This window comes from Ambystoma mexicanum, chromosome 6q, assembly GCF_040938575.1.
Source record: "Ambystoma mexicanum isolate Mex_15411 chromosome 6q, UKY_AmexF1_1, whole genome shotgun sequence".
NCBI classification, from domain to species: Eukaryota; Metazoa; Chordata; class Amphibia; order Caudata; family Ambystomatidae; genus Ambystoma; species Ambystoma mexicanum.
This window is the reverse complement of record NC_090937.1, coordinates 1686778024-1686793882: the sequence shown is the minus strand read 5'-3', so window position 1 is coordinate 1686793882 and position 15859 is coordinate 1686778024. Positions and strand designations below refer to the sequence as shown.

The window sequence follows — 15859 nt, the reverse complement described above, 5'->3', positions numbered from 1 at the left end:
ACAACTGTGTAACTCTGAAATATGTATTTTGATCATATATAGATTTGGGTGCACAGATGACAGGGGAGGTTTTTCAAGAGATCATAAATGGCTGACATCACTCTGACACAACTTAGTTCCCCAATCAGGGGAGGAATGAAAGCTGGACCAATGACAAGTGAGAGGGGCAAGTTTAGTTATGACCAACACACACACCCACTTGCAGAACATATAAATGGACCACTGAAACTTAGGTAGAGACCTTCAATTCCATCTGCCGCTGGAAGCTCTGCCGGAAAAATCCATACTCTACATCCATCAACCTCCAGAAAGCCAACATAGAGACTTCAATCTATCCACCTTCAGAGACCCAGACCAGACCAGCAGAGAGAGCTGACCCAGATCACTGTGAAGTGCAGAGTCCAGACCAGACCAGACCAGAGTCCAGTTTAAAACCTGACCAGATCCGTGATGAGGCCCATTTAATTCAAGAATATAGTGTGAGTACCTAGCAAAACTGTGCAGAACCAATCTCTTAGTTAAAATAATATAATTCAATCTATTTTAACCTAAGTAGGACTGCCTGATAGCTCCAAATCTGTCACCTGTCATTCTAGCTGCAAAATCTGTCACTTGTCATTTTGAGCTTTTAAAATTTCAAATCTGAAAAACGACCTTCACAAAATCGCTCATATCTCCGCGACCGTTTGTCTTAGAGACTTGCAGTAACTTTCATCTGAAAGCTTAGAATCGTGGCTTTCCTACGAACCTAGAACCGCATTCCTACCCCCTATAGTTTTACCGCAATCGCCGAACACGCATCCGCGAATTTTGCCGCGATCTGCAAATTTCTTCACGTGTAAAAAATCTGCTGCTGCTTGCCTTCCATTTGCCAGAAATTCGTTTAACCTGCTAATTATCCCTGAATCATTGCAAGAGTGAGCCTGAGCTAATATTAACTAGATACCACTCACCCTGAACCTCTGAAAGGGAATTAAAAGCATTTTAGCATATTTTTTTTATTCATTGCCAGCACATATCAAAGCAATTTGGGCCTGTGTTTTCAAACTTCTGTAGTCTAAGCTTGCTGGGGTGAACTGAATCACATTTGATTGCATTTCTGAGAACTGTGTGTTTTCCTTCCATTTCCTTGCCTTGCATCAAGGGGGGGGGGGATTGCCAGAGAAAAGTGATTACATTGTTTTGTTGAAATCATATTGAGTCTTTTCTATACTGCATTTCATTCATTCAACCTTACATTTCCTTGAACCCTATAAAGCATTCTCTACCACATTATACTTCTGTACCTATTTACCAGTGTGCTACCTTATCCATTTCATGTCAACTCCTTAGTGATTATAAAGAAGTGTGCTAGTGCCAGATTCTCCGTTGTTAATATTTATCATATCAGATTAAGTGTGATATTCAATTATTAATTTACTATAAAGTGTGATATATATATATTGTTTAAATTATCAAATAAATCTTTTAACTTGCAAAACAGAACTACTTCTTGGCTCAGTGGGGTCAGGAGGATTCCAAGAGAGGGGTGTTATATAGGGGTAGTCATCCAGAACGCAAGAACTAGACATAAAGATATATCAATAAGGGTTTTCATTCAGTATTCTGGACTAGGCATTGACTTAGCTGTAGTGCGGGATTGAATCCTCTTCAAGATAGGTATGCCTCACAGCATAGGGAAGGATAGGCACAAGCACCTTAGCTAGTTTTGTTATATAGCGATGCCTCACAGCATAGGGAAGGATAGGCACAAGCACCTTAGCTAGTTTTGTTAGATAGGGACGCCTCACAGCATAGGGAAGGATAGGCACAAGCACCTTAGCTAGTTTTGTTAGATAGGGACGCCTCACAGCATAGGGAAGGATAGGCACAAGCACCTTAGCTAGTTTTGTTAGATAGGGACGCCTCATAGCCTAGGGAAAGATAGGCATAATGATTTTCTTTAAATAAAAACAACAGTGAAATGGCTAATCAGAGTCTTCGTCCTTCTTCGGACCCCCCACAATACCTAACGCACAAAACAATCCCAAAACGTCATAGAGAACCAGCTCACAGCGATTTAGGGCTGACCTAAGAGAAGCAATCCCTCTGACAATCATACAAACAATAGAGGCAATCTAATGTCTGGAACCAAAATATAATGATATGGATCCGCAGCAAAATCCTGGCGCTACTTCCCATTCTCTCCACCGCTAAATAGCGAGCAAGCGAGTGTTGAGGGAAAGTAGTGGCTGCCAGACAGGTGATGGTATAGAATTCTGTCAAGGTGACTATGGTAGGAATAAACTTTTTACAATCATCATGTGTTCCTCATCACGGCTTTAACATCAAGCTCTGGTTACCAAGGTGATTTGGAAGGACAACAATCGAGTGTACGCATATCTACCAAAGTGCCTATTTAATTTCCCTGTACAAGCCCGCTCCCCGCTCCCCCTCCACATTGTAGTGTAAGGTGGTAGGTGATCTTAGAGGGGAGTCGGCTTTACACTGAAAAACAACCTGCAACCTCCCACTTTTTTTTTTTTTCTTCTCTCTCTCTCTCTCTCTCTCTCTCTCTCTCTCTCTCTCTCTCTTTAAGGTGCATTGGGAGAGCAGCTTAAAATGTGAGGACAGCACTCAACCATTTTCCCTTCCTGAGTATGTTGATTAGCAGAGAGATGCCCCAGACCGTAACCTAACATGCTCAGGTGCTCTGCACTGTGGCCTGCTGGGACTACTGCCAGTCGAGGGCAGTGCAAGGCATTCATCAGGTGTTCCTCTGGGAATTGGTCGGGGCAAAACCCAGAATCCCTGCTCAATTCACCCAGAGGTCTACCCTGCTGTCTCCCATAAACCCCAACGTCTTCTCACACTGTCCAAAATGAACACCCCTTTCTGCTACCAAACAGCCACAACTCACCAGGTGTGGACACAGCAACAGACCTTCAGTATCAGAGTGATGTTGCAACCCTGCAGGGGATTCTTCACGATGAAATGAGGAGCAGAATAGATGGAAAGTGGAGTGTGGATTCCTGAAAAAAAGGAACAAAACAAAAATAATTACTAAGCCTTGCAAGTAGGGTCATTTTTTTGTGTCCATCAGAGCACATTGTTGAGTCCAATAGGAAGGCACAGATGAAGGTGTTAACGTAACCTAATAGGCGTATTTGTAGAGTTCACTTTCAATTCCACTGGGTATCCTGGCGCTATAGACAGATAAGAGGTTACCATGGTTACACATCTCAGTGGTGCTTAATTCTGTCGCTCTCAGAAGGATGGATGGATGGATGGATGGATGGAGGGCTGAGTGGACTTGCAGGGATTTGAACCACTGACCATGAGGTCAAAGAGATCCCACACCAGGACCCGGAATCAGGGATCCACAGGCCATGGACACCAAATCCAGGAGAGGTCAGGAGGAGAGGAAAGGGCAGGAGGAGAAGAGAGGGGCAGGAGGAGAGGAAAGGGGGAAGGGCAAGAGGAGAGGAAAGGGACAGGAGGAGAGGAACAAGGGAAAGGGTAAAATAGACAGGAGAGGAAAGGGGGAAAGGGCAAGAGGAGAGGAAAGGGTGAAAGTGGCAGGAGGAGGAGAGGAAAGGGGGAAAGGAGCAGGAGGAGAGGAAATGTGGGAAAGGGGCAGGAGGAGAGGAAAGGGGAAGGCGGGGAGGAAAGAGGGAAAGGGTGAAAGGGACAGGAGGAGAGGAAAGGGGGAAGGGCAAGAGGAGAGGAAAGGGACAGGAGGAGAGGAAATGTGGGAAAGGGGCAGGAGGAGAGGAAAGGGTGAAAGTGGCAGGAGGAGGAGAGGAAAGGGGGAAAGGAGCAGGAGGAGAGGAAATGTGGGAAAGGGGCAGGAGGAGAGGAAAGGGGAAGGCGGGGAGGAAAGAGGGAAAGGGTGAAAGGGACAGGAGGAGAGGAAAGGGGGAAGGGCAAGAGGAGAGGAAAGGGGGAAAGTGGCAGGAGGAGGAGAGGAAAGGGGGAAAGGAGCAGGAGGAGAGGAAAGGGGGAAGGGCAAGAGGAGAGGAAAGAGGGAAAAGGTGAAAGAACAGGAGGAGAGAAAAGGGGGAAGGGCAGGAGGAGATGAAAGTGTGAAAGGGGCAAGGGCAGGAGGAGATGAAAGTGTGAAAACGGCAGGAGGAGAGGAAAGGGGGAAGGGCAGGAGAAGAAAGGGGCAAGAAAAGAGGAAAAGGGGAATAAGGGCCAGGAGGAGAGTAAAGGGGGGCATTGTAATTGTAAATTTGTAAAGCGCTTATACACAAGTGAAGTATTTCAAAGCGCTTCAAGGCGGGAAGGGAATAAGGGAATACAATTGTTTTCAGTTGTCATTCTTAGGCCTTGAAGATTCCGAATGATCTAACAGCAACAACTAGCATACTAGGCCCGGGCATTTCAACTAAGACAAAGACTGGGGGGTTATGTGGGGGCGGGGGGGACATACAAGACAAAAGGTTGGTCATCAAGGTGCCACGCATGCAGGTACATCAAAAGCTGAGGAGGGGAGATAGAGCAAGACAGAACAGACAAACTTGCTAAGCCTAGTACATTCAAGGTCGTGCAAGTGCGCAGACAGAAGTGCGAGTGAGGGAGGAGGGGAGCAAGTGCACCTGGTCCAGCAGGGGCCAGGGTTAAGTGTGGAGGCCCGGAGGCAAGTCCCTAAGGAACCTAAGGGTTCTCTGGCTCAAGACGGAAAAAGGCAGGTAGGCTGTTCCATAGGGAGGCACCTGCATAGGATAAAGATCTACCCCCAAAGAGATAAAGAGTTATAGGGACAGGAGGAAAGGAAAGGGGGAAAGGGCAGGAGGAGAGGAAAGGGGGAAGGGCAGGAGCAGAGGAAAGGGGGAAGTGGTGAAAGGGCCAGGAAGAGAGGAAAGGGGGAGGGGAAAAGGGGCAATGGGCAGGAGGAGGGGAAAGGGGAAAGGGTCAGGAGGAGCGGAGAGGGGGAACACAGAAGCAAAGAACACCCTGTGCAGAGGCCGAAGCCACAGAAGGAACTCACCTTTGCAGCCTGTGCTTCTCACATTTGCTGATCACGAGACACACCAATAAAGTATTCAGGGCTGGAGAAAGCAGACATTATATTATTAATTCATCTTTAACAAGGATGAAGTGATTTAGATTCTCCAAGCACTTAAAAGACACTCAGAGAGGAGGTGTCCCCCCACTACCCACCCCACATGCACAGGAGAAAGGATGGGCAGAAGGTGCAAAAAGGGGGGCGGAGGTGAGGCCCTGCCCCTCACCTGCAGCAGCGTATTCCCCCCTACCTCATGCCCCCTCCCCCCACATGCACAGAAGAAAGGATGGCAGAAGGTGCATAGAGGGAGGCAGAGGTGAGGCCCTGCCCCTCACCTGCTGCAGCTTATGCCCCCCTACCCCAAGCCCCCCCCACATGCACAGGAGGAAGGATGGGCAAAATGTACATAGAGGGAGGCAGAGGTGATGCCCTGCCCCTCACCTGCAGCATATTATGCCCCCCACATGCACAGGAGAAAGGATGGGCAGAAGGTGCAAAAAGGGGGGCGGAGGTGAGGCCCTGCCCCTCACCTGCAGCAGCTTATGCCCCCCAGCCCTCCCCCCACATGCACAGGAGAAAGGATTGGCAGAAGGTGCAAAAAGGGAGGCAGAGGTGAGGCCCTGCCCCTCACCTGCAGCGGTTTATGCCCCCCCTGCCCCCAGCCCTTCCCTCCCCCGCATGCACAGGAGAAAGGACGGTCAGAAGGTGCATAAAGGGAGGCAAAGGTGAGGCCCTGCCCCTCACCTGCAGCATCTTATGCCCCCACTGCCTCCCCTCCACATGCACAGGAGAAAGAATGGGCAGAAGTTGCATAAAGGGAGACAGAGGTGAGGCCCTGCCCCTCACCTGCAGCAGCTTATGCCCCCCTACCCCCAGCCTCCCCCCCACATGCACAGGAGAAAGGATGGGCAGAAGGTGCATAAAGGGAGGCAGAGGTGAGGCCCTGCCCCTCACCTGCAGCAGCTTATGCCCCCCTACCTCCAGCACCCCCACATGCACAGGAGAAATGATGGTCAGAAGGTGCAAAAAGGGAGGCAGAGGTGAGGCCCTGCCCCTCACCTGCAGCAGTGTATGCCCCCACTACCCCCAGCCCCTCCCCCACATGCACAGGAGAAAGGATGGGCTGAAGGTGCATAAAGGGGGGGGCAGAGGTGAGGCCCTGCCCCTCACCTGCAGCAGTGTATGCCCCCACTACCCCCAGCCCCTCCCCCACATGCACAGGAGAAAGGATGGGCTGAAGGTGCATAAAGGGGGGGGGGCAGAGGTGAGGCCCTGCCCCTCACCTGCAGCAGCTTATGCTGTCATTATTCCTTCATAGATTGTGAGGAGGAGGAGGAGGGAAGAAGATCCCGACACATAAGTGCAAATCCACAGGTGGCTGCAGATGCCAGAGCTATCGATCACTAGGTGAGAGCCGAGAGCAGAGCCGAAGAGCGGGCATGCGCAGTGCGGAGATACTTTTCACTCGAGCATGCGCAGCGCAAATACACTAATCTTGCGAGCATGCGCGTTGCGAAGACACAAATCACGCGAGCATGCGCAGAAAAGGGGAAATCAACAGCACCAAATCAGGCAGCAGTAAGGGAAAGGCATGCACAGAGCAGAGACCTTTATCTGCAAGGCATGTGCAGGCAAAGGACAGGTACTAATTAGCAAGGCACGGCCAGGCAAAGAACAGGCACTAATTAGCAGGGCATGTGCAGGCAAAGAAGAGGCACTAATTAGCCAGGCATGTCCAGGCAAAGAAGAGGCACTAATTAGCCAGGCATGTGCAGGCAAAGAACAGGCACGAATTAGCCAGGCATGTCCAGGCAAAGAACAGGCACTAATTAGCCAGGCAAGTTCGGGCAAAGAAGAGGCACTAATTAGCCAGGCAAAGAACAGGCACTAATTAGCAAGGCATGTTCAGGCAAAGAAGAGGCACTAATTAGCCAGGCATGTGCAGGCAAAGAAGAGGCACTAATTAGCCAGGCATGTCCAGGCAAAGAAGAGGCACTAATTAGCCAGGCATGTGCAGGCAAAGAACAGGCACGAATTAGCCAGGCATGTCCAGGCAAAGAACAGGCACTAATTAGCCAGGCAAGTTCGGGCAAAGAAGAGGCACTAATTAGCCAGGCAAAGAACAGGCACTAATTAGCAAGGCATGTTCAGGCAAAGAAGAGGCACTAATTAGCCAGGCATGTGCAGGCAAAGAAAAGGCACTAATTAGCCAGGCATGTTCAGGCAAAGAGGCACTAATTAGCCAGGCAAGTTTGTCAAAGAAGAGGCACTAATTAGCAGGGTATGTTCAGGCAAAGAAGAGGCACTAATTAGCAAGGCATGTTCAGGCAAAGAAGACGCACTAATTAGCCAGGCATGTTCAGGCAAAGAAGTGGCACTAATTAGCAGGGCATGTTCAGGCAAAGAAGAGACTCTAATTAAAAGGCATTCTCTGAGAAACGGCACTAATTAGCAAGGCAGGTTCAGTCAAGAGACCCTAATTAAAAGGGAGTGTGCTCAGAGTGTGTGGTGTTGCCTTCTATTTGTGTGAGGAGAGCTAACTGGTATCAAGTGTATGCACTTAGTGTTAAGTGCCTGACTTTGCCTGAACGGATTAACAGGACATGTCCAGTACGATGTGCGAGAGTTAGTCTGGTTACTCCAAGTCACCCTCTTCCTCAGCCCAGTGTTTGAGTAAAAAGGGGGGGGTTGGGAATTTGGAAAATCCTACAAAATAAGATGGGGAAGATGAACAAAAAAGGGGGGGATACCACGTCTCACCATTGGCTGTCTCACCCCAGTCCCCAAAGACCCATCAGTCAGGTGATCCTCCCGCACTGGTCCATCCCCAGGGTCTGGGTCCGAAGGCGATGGCCATGCCCTGGCCACTTGTGGGAGAGAACCCCTGGCACTAGCAGGTGAGACACCCTCTGGTTTTTCACAGTGGTAACTAGTACACGATCCTTGTTGCCCAGTAATGCTGTTATTTCTTTGAATAGCTCATTGAAGCAATGAGTGGTCCTGGCGCACTCGTCTCACTTCAGACGTGGAAATGCCAAGTGTTCGAAATTCGGTGTGAGGGTGCCGTGGACACAGAGCTAGCAGTATACCAGGTTTCGAGGGCGGTGGAGACAGAGCAAAGGTCCTGCATAAGCTGGTCAGCCCACTGGTTGGCCCAGGGACACTTCCGAGAAGGCTGACTTGCAGGTTTTGTTGAAGGTGCTGAGAATAGTTGGTCCAATAGTTTATTCCAATGGGTCGAAGCGTCTTCGCAGACCTTCTAGGATGACCAAATGCAGAGGGGTCCCACGGGACAACAGCGGGCTCAGGGTGCCAAACCTTCCAGCAGTTCACCAGCGGTTCCTTTGACTCAGCTTCTTAGTTTCAGGATACTTGGATACTATCCTTTGTTCAGTGAGAAATCCAGAGATCGACATGGTATGGGTGTTTTCAAGCTCCTCTTATTCAAAGTTCCCTTCGCGTCAAAACAGAGAAGACCCAGTGAGAGATCTGCTCACACACACTCCATACATGGACCAATCATAGACCACGATGGTCCCAGTCATTCACAGCACAAAGGACAGGACAAAGAACCTCGTGGCATGGCCATTTTGGAGCCAGGCCACCTATTTGTGCCAAACGTGGTTAACGCAGTTTAAATGGCAGGAAAGGGTTAACATTCTATGAAAAGATAAGCTGCCACCAGCCCTGTTCATTACACATCTGCACATCTCAAAAAAAGTCCTACAAGAGTATCTAGGGTCTTTGGAATTGACTACAGACCCAAGTGCACTGTACTGGAAGGTACATTGTGCACTTGTTACATGTTGCAGAAAAGTTGCAACATTGGAAAAGGACTAAGGGAAACAAAGTCTGTCAGTACTGACTGTCTTAAGGGCATGTCAGGTTCCCCATAAACAGTGAGCGAAAGCCCAGAGGAGCGCAGCTGAAGGCTGTGCTTCTCTGGCAAAGTCAGACTAAGTTGTTTAAACAGCAGCAAAAAGTTTGGGGGTGTGCAACTGGAGGCAAAATTACATGTAAAATGAAATCTTTCCTAACACTCGACTCTCCCAGACTAAGGACATGGGGACATAATCCACCCCTGGATGAGTCTCATGTTCAGGTCGGTTAAACATTCTGGACAATCCATCAGCATTGCTATGTTGGACACCTGGCCTATGCTCAATAGTGAAGTCAAAGCCTTGCAGACTTATGGACCACCTGAGCAGCTTTTGGATTCTCTCCCATCATGTTCATTAGCCACTTTAAGTGCTTATGGTCAGTTTGCAGAGTGAAGTGGGTCCTATAGAGGTAGGGCCTCAGCTTCCTTAGGGCCCACTCTACAGAGAAACATTCCTTCTCTACTGTGGACATCTGAGCTCTCTGTCCTTAAGCTGGTGACTAATGAAGCCAATAGGGTGTTCCTTACTCTTCTCATCTACTTGTGATAGTACAGCTTCTTATCCCATTGTAAGAGGCCTCTGTCTGCACAATAAAAGGTATTTGGTAATCAGGGGCCCTGAGAACAGGGGCCTGGCACAAGGAGTCTTTTAAGCCATTGAAGGCCTTCTTACACTCTTCAGACCAAGTTACCTTCTTGGATTTCTTTGGAGTTGTGAGAGGAGTCAGAGGGGCAGCTATGGTACCATAGTCTGCCATTAACTTTCTGTAGCACCCAGTGAGTCCTAAAAAGACTGTCACTTCGGTCTGAGTAGTGGGGGGAGGCCAGTCTTGCACTGCTTGTACTTTACTGGGTAGAGGCTGCATCCTCCCTCCACCTACTTCATGTCCAAGGTAGATCCTTGTCCAATCTGGCACTTACTAGCCTTTATGGTCATGTGGGCCTTCTGAAGAGCCTGTAGCACAATCCTAAGGTGTCCTAAGGTGTTTCACATGGTCTTCCAGGTGGCACTGGAAACTGCTATATCATCCAGGTATGCAAGACAGAATTCATCCAACCCATTCAAACCATGATTCACAAGCCTCTGGAAAGTGGCAGGAACATTCTTCAACCCAAAAGGCATTACCCTGAACTGGTAAAGACTGTCTGGTGTTGAGAAAGCTGTCTTCTCCTTGGCATGTTCTGCAAGAGCTATTTGCCAATAGCATGCAGTGAGGTCAAATGTGCTGAGGTATTTGGAGGCACCCAAAGTATCCGCCAGCTCATCTGTTCTAGGCAAGGGGTGGGCATCCGTATTGGGGACAGCATTGAGAGCCCTGTAATCCACACAGAACCTCAACTCAGAAGTACCTGCTTTTGGAACCAATACCACTTGGCTGGACCAAGGACTACTAGAGGGTTCAATCACCCCAAGATCCAACATTTTGTTGACCTCTGTCTTAATGTAAGACCTTACTTTGTCTGACTTTCTGTATCCCCTACTTTTGGTAGGTACACTGTCTCCTGTGTCAATATCCTGTTTGCACCAAGGCGTCAAACCAGGGGACTGTGAGAACAAGGGGGACAACTGCTTAAGCACATTTTCCACCTCTGCTTGCTGATCAGAAGACAGATGAGGGGCCACTTGGAAATCATCAATGGAGCTGTCTGAAAGGCCTGCTTTGGAACAGGTCAGGGAGAGGTTTTGACTCCTCTTCCTCAACATCTGAAGCCAGTAGCAGTGCAGTGATTTCAACTCTTGGGATGAAAGACTTCAGCCTATTTACGTGGATTACTTTTGGAGCCTGTCCAGGCCTTCCAAGGTCCACTAAATAGTTAACCTCACCCAGGGGCTCCACCACTGTGTAAGGGCCTGACCATTTGTCCTGTAAAGCTCTAGGCCTTATGAGATTCATGATCAGGACCTTCTGACCAGGTGTGAAGTTAATGAGGGAAGCTTTCTGGTCATACCAACGTTTCACCAGAGCTTGTCCTGCCTTCAACTTGTCACTAGCCAGACCCATCAGGAGTACCATCCTTTTTCTGAGCCCTAACACATAGTCCACTACGTTGGTAGTAATGGGGGGACTGGGCATCTGCCATCCATCCTTGACTAGGCCAAGGGTCCCCTTACAGGGTGACCAAACAGAAGTTCAAAGGGGCTGAAGCCAACAACCTCCTGTGGTACCTCTCTGTAGGCAAATAGTAATCATGGTAACAGTAGATCCCAGTTTCTTCTTTGGGGTTCTTCCAGAGCCCCAATCATGCTTTTTAAGGTTCTGTTAAACCTCTCAACAAGACCATTTGTTTGTGGGTGGTATGCAGATGAAACCTTATAGGTGACACCACATTCCTTCCACATGGCCTGCATATACTTTGACACGAAGTTGCTGCCACTATCAGACACAACTTCTTTAGGGAAGCCAACCCTAGTAAATATGCCAAGTAAAGCTTTTGCAACTGACTTGGCAGTCACAGGGCCTCATTATAACTTGTGCGGAATGGGTTTAACGGTGCCGGTAATAGTGCCAGCTCCGTTAAACCCATTCTGCACAATTACGAGGTCCCCTCGCGGGACCCGCTCTGGACGTCTGGTTTTTCCAGACATCCATAGCGGCTCCCGCGAGGGGACCTGGGAGCTAACAATGGGCCCGTTCGTAATGGGCCCGTTGCTAGCTCCCTCCCCATTCCCATTGAGCCCTATGAGGGCTCGAATGGGAATGGGGAAGGACCGGGCCCGGGTTCCCTGAAGGAGGAAATACCGGGCCCTCCATACTCGGAACGGCCCGGTATTTCCCCATTCAGGAAACCTGGACACGATTTTGGAGGCAGCCATGCGCTTATTAAGGGCATGGCGAGGCCCTCAGTCTTTAGTGGGATGGCCTCAGGATGCCTGGTGGCATAGTCGACCAGCACCAGGATAAACCTATTGCCTGAGGATGTTTGGGGGTCAAGGGGAGCAACAATGTCAATCCCTACCCTCTCAAATGGTACACCCACAACAGGGAGTGGTACCAATGGAGCTTGGATTCTTGAGCCACTCATACCAGATAACTGGCAGGTGGCACACCTCCTACAGTGACTTTCTAATTGCACCCCCATCATGGGCCAGTAGAAGTGCATGGATAACCTTTGCTTGGTTCTCTTGATTCCAAGGTGACCAGCAAGGGGCACTTCATGTGCCAGCTGCAGGAGGAAGGGTTTTACAGCAAGGGGAACCACCAACCTCCTATGGTCTCCTTCTGTAGACTCTGTAGGCTCACTGTACAGGAGCCCACCTTCCCAATAAATCTGATGTGTCCCAGGAAGTTCACCCTCAAGCTGGGAACAGGCCTGTCTCCTTAGGCCTTCCAGAGATAGGCACTCACGTTGGCCTTTACTGAATTCTTCTCTGTCAGGACCACCTTCTCCTAATAAATCTTTTAGTTCATGATGGTTATTTGGATCAGATACTTTAGTCAACACCTCTACCTCATTAGTTTCTGGTGTTTGACCAACTACCTCCACCTCAGTGGTAGGTGAGTTAGGGGGAATATTCTTTTTCCCTCTTTTGTTTTTTCTGACCTCTTTAGCCTTGGGTTTCCCCTTTGGCTGGGGCACTGCAGTGGTCTTGGCCAGTGCTGCCCTTGTTTGAGACATTGTGCAGGGTCTGTCAGCTGTTTCTCCCACAAGCCCTAAAGCTCTGAGATCATTTCCTAACAAGACCTTTCCTGGGACATCTCTCTGAATGCTCACTGAAATCCTGACTACTGTACCAATGATAGTAGGATTTACAGGTATTACTGGGAACTGGAGAGGTGGGCCATGAGCCAACTTATTGGGCATCAGAGGAGGTCTGGAAACTTCCTCTGGGTCTACCAAGGTAGAGTCCTCTACAGTCCGACTACACCCCCTATCCCTAAGAGCTGGAGTATCTACTCCATTGATCAGCACACTGTCTTTAAAGTAGTGTTTGGTATTGTCTGGAATCCTAGCATAAGCCTCTGAGACTTTAGGCCCCTAGAAACCCAGGGAAACTAAACCTACCTCAGAATCTATCCCACTGGGGAAGGAATCTGAGGAGAAGGATGCTCCTGTAATCTCTTCTTCCTCATAGGAGGAGAAGGCCAGATTAGCAGAGTGGACCCCCAAGGTTTTGACCTTACATCTGGGATCCCCCTTCACATGGTCACTTGCTCCACAAGCCACACAAGATCCACTGGGTCTGGTGACATATGGAGGCTTATTGTAACCTGAGTTCTGTTTTGGAGGATAACCTCCACTACCCTCTGACTTCTCTTGTGATTTACCCTATTTTTTCTTTTTGTGGCCCTACTGGGAGGAAAGTTTTAACAGATACCTCACCCTCCTTATCTTTTGGCTTTTTTCCCTCCTCCTGCTTACCAGGATGAGTCGTGTCCTTATGGGACACTCTATGTGACACCCACAAATCTGCTGCTATGGCAAGCTTCTTAGGATCTATCTCCTTTGAATCTGCCAAATGCTGCTTAAGCTCAGGGGAACAAGATGCAAAAATATGTTCAAGCATGACAAGTCATATCATACCCTCAAAGTTGGAGACCTTATAACCTTCAACCCAGCCAGTCAAGTTTTTTAAGGATTCAATTACATAAGACACCCAAGTACCTCCTTCTTTCTTTTTGTACTCTCTGAATCTCTTTACGTATTGGGCAGGAGTCTTTCCAAACTTTATTTTATTTTATTTTTTACATGTGTATAGCGCACAGACAGCCCATGGGCATCATGGCACTGTTTCTTGTAGGAAGCTTAGTTACAGTGGGGTAAAAGTTCAAGCATTTGACAGTATAGGCATTATACATAATATGAATTGAAGGTCATTAGCGTCATTAGCACAGTAGACTAGTTGCCGTAGTGGAACATTCGCAGTATCTAGGGGAAGGGGCAAATAGTCACATCAGCCAGTAGAGTTGATCAAGCGAACAGGGTGGTTTTCATAGCTTTGTGGAAGGCAATGAGTGAGGGTTCAGCCCACAGGGTAGTGGGGAGGGTGTTCCCGTGTAGGGAGGCAAGGTAAGGGAAGCTGGCACCCCCTGATCTAGCTCTTTTTACCCTCGGTACGTAGAGCATATTCGTATAGGGTGTTCTGGTCGCCCTTGTGGAGGAGGCGGGGTGGATTCTTTGTGACAGATAGGCTGGTGCGGAAAGGTGGATGCATTTGTGGATGAGGGTCAGGGCTTTGAAGATAACCCTCTCCTTTATGGGGAGCCAGTGGAAGTTTTTCTGGCGGCAGTGATGTGTTCTCTTTTAGAGATACTTTGTGCTGCACGCAGGTCACTATTCTGAATTACTTGCAGTTTCTCAAGATTTTTAGTGGAGGTCCCTGGGAAGAGAACATTGCAGTAGTCCAACCTGGATCCAGTGATGGCTCTAGCTATGTTGGTGCAGTTCTCTTCGGAGAGAAAGGGCCTGGCTGCATTAAGATGTTTTGCATTGTAGGCTGCAGAAGAGGCAATTGCATTCATTTGCCTAGTCATGGATAGGTTTGAGTCTAGATAGACACCTAGAGTTTTTACTGTGTCGGATACTGGGATTCTGATGGAATCGATGATGAAGTGGCTGAACTGGACGTCAAGTTTTTTGAGAGTGTCAGGGGATCCTACAAGTAGGAGTTTGGTTTTGCCCGAGTTGAGGCAAAGACCGTTGACAGCCATCCATGTATGGATGGTATTGTATATGTTGTTGAGAGTCGTGGAGTCAGTGTCATAGTTGCCTGTGAGTGTGAGAAGGATCTGCGTGTTGTCAGCGTAGTTGGTGTAGGAGATGCCCATTGCGTTTATGAGAGTTTGCTTCAACATTGCAAAATATGCTCTCTCAGCTTTTGACATTTCCATAATGGCACTGCAGCCAGAATGGGGTAGTCTGCTAAGTAACCAGGCAATTTTATTATCAGCATTGTCAACTTGCTTAACTTCACATGCACACTCAAATATATTCAGCCAGTCCATAATGTCATTCTTTTCATCATACACACTGAGTAACTCTTGCCATTCCATGATTCTTTGACTCATTTCCATTTTTGGGCTTTGAGCACGTAAACCCCTCTCAGCACCCATTGTTCTTAATGTTTCAGATTTAGAAGCATTTAAGGTTAACAAGGTACTTGTTTCCACTTTTTCAGTTATGCTACAACAATTCACTATGTGTCCTGGGTAGGAATATCATGAAATGCCTTCACTAGTATGCAACACTGGATACCTTCAGTCCTATCCCACCGTTGCCACCAATTTGTTCAGAAGGATTTCTGAACTATGTCCAGGAGGGGCAGAGGTTCAGAAGGCCAGCCTAGACTCTTGGAACAGGGTAATCTCTGGACAAGCCAGACCAAGCAAGGTAGCTATGGCAGGCGGTCAAGACTAAGGGCCTCATTACACGGATGGTGGTAACGATTTACCGGTACCAGTAAAATACTGGTACCGGTAAATCCTTACCGCCTTACTACGAGGTCCAACCCGCAAAGGGACCCAGGGTGCTAATTACGGTACCACAATTTGCAGTACCGTAATTAGCGCCTTCCCCATTCCCATTATGCCCTATGGGGCAAAAATGGGAATGGGGAAGGGCAATGGTGGAAGGGGGAATTACCGCCCCGCCAACCTTGGAATGGGGCGGTAATTCCTCTTTCCACCAAGGCGGTGCCGGTATTTTACTAATAGCGCCATGGTTCTCCGCCATCCGTGTAATGAGGCCCTAAGTCTCAGGAGGGATGAGGGTGACTGAAAGACCTCAATGAGCACACAGAGCAAGGACACTTACAAATTACTCCCAGACAGGTGTATACATCAAAAATATAAACACATTTATTACAAGGCCTTTGTAACTCAAAAACACAGTAAAAGAATCACATCAATACTATCAAACCAACACAACACAATCAATACAAGACATATACAAGACCATTGGGGTCTAAAGGGTTAAAAGCACAAATTAAGTTCACAACCTAGAGGGGAAGGAAAATAGGCAGTGCAGGTAGTCTTTAGTCCCCTTCAACT

At 48.4% G+C, this 15859-nt stretch overlaps 1 protein-coding gene across 2 annotated transcripts in view; it reads right to left on the bottom strand.

Moving 5' to 3' along the window:
- LOC138517065 (zinc finger protein 268-like) overlaps nt 1-6403 on the bottom strand; it is a 111445-nt gene extending 105042 nt beyond the window's left edge. Inside the window, exons 1-3 of one of the 2 annotated variants that reach the window (XM_069632574.1) lie at nt 6274-6403; nt 4973-5033; nt 2900-3011 (exon numbers count right to left, since the gene is read on the bottom strand). The gene's annotated coding sequence lies outside the window, so the exon portion shown is untranslated. Of the gene's footprint in view, nt 1-2899; nt 3012-4972; nt 5034-5520; nt 5537-6273 lie in introns of those variants that run through there. The other variant, XM_069632575.1, reaches the window with a different exon arrangement.
- Between the last annotated feature and the right edge of the window lie 9456 nt (nt 6404-15859).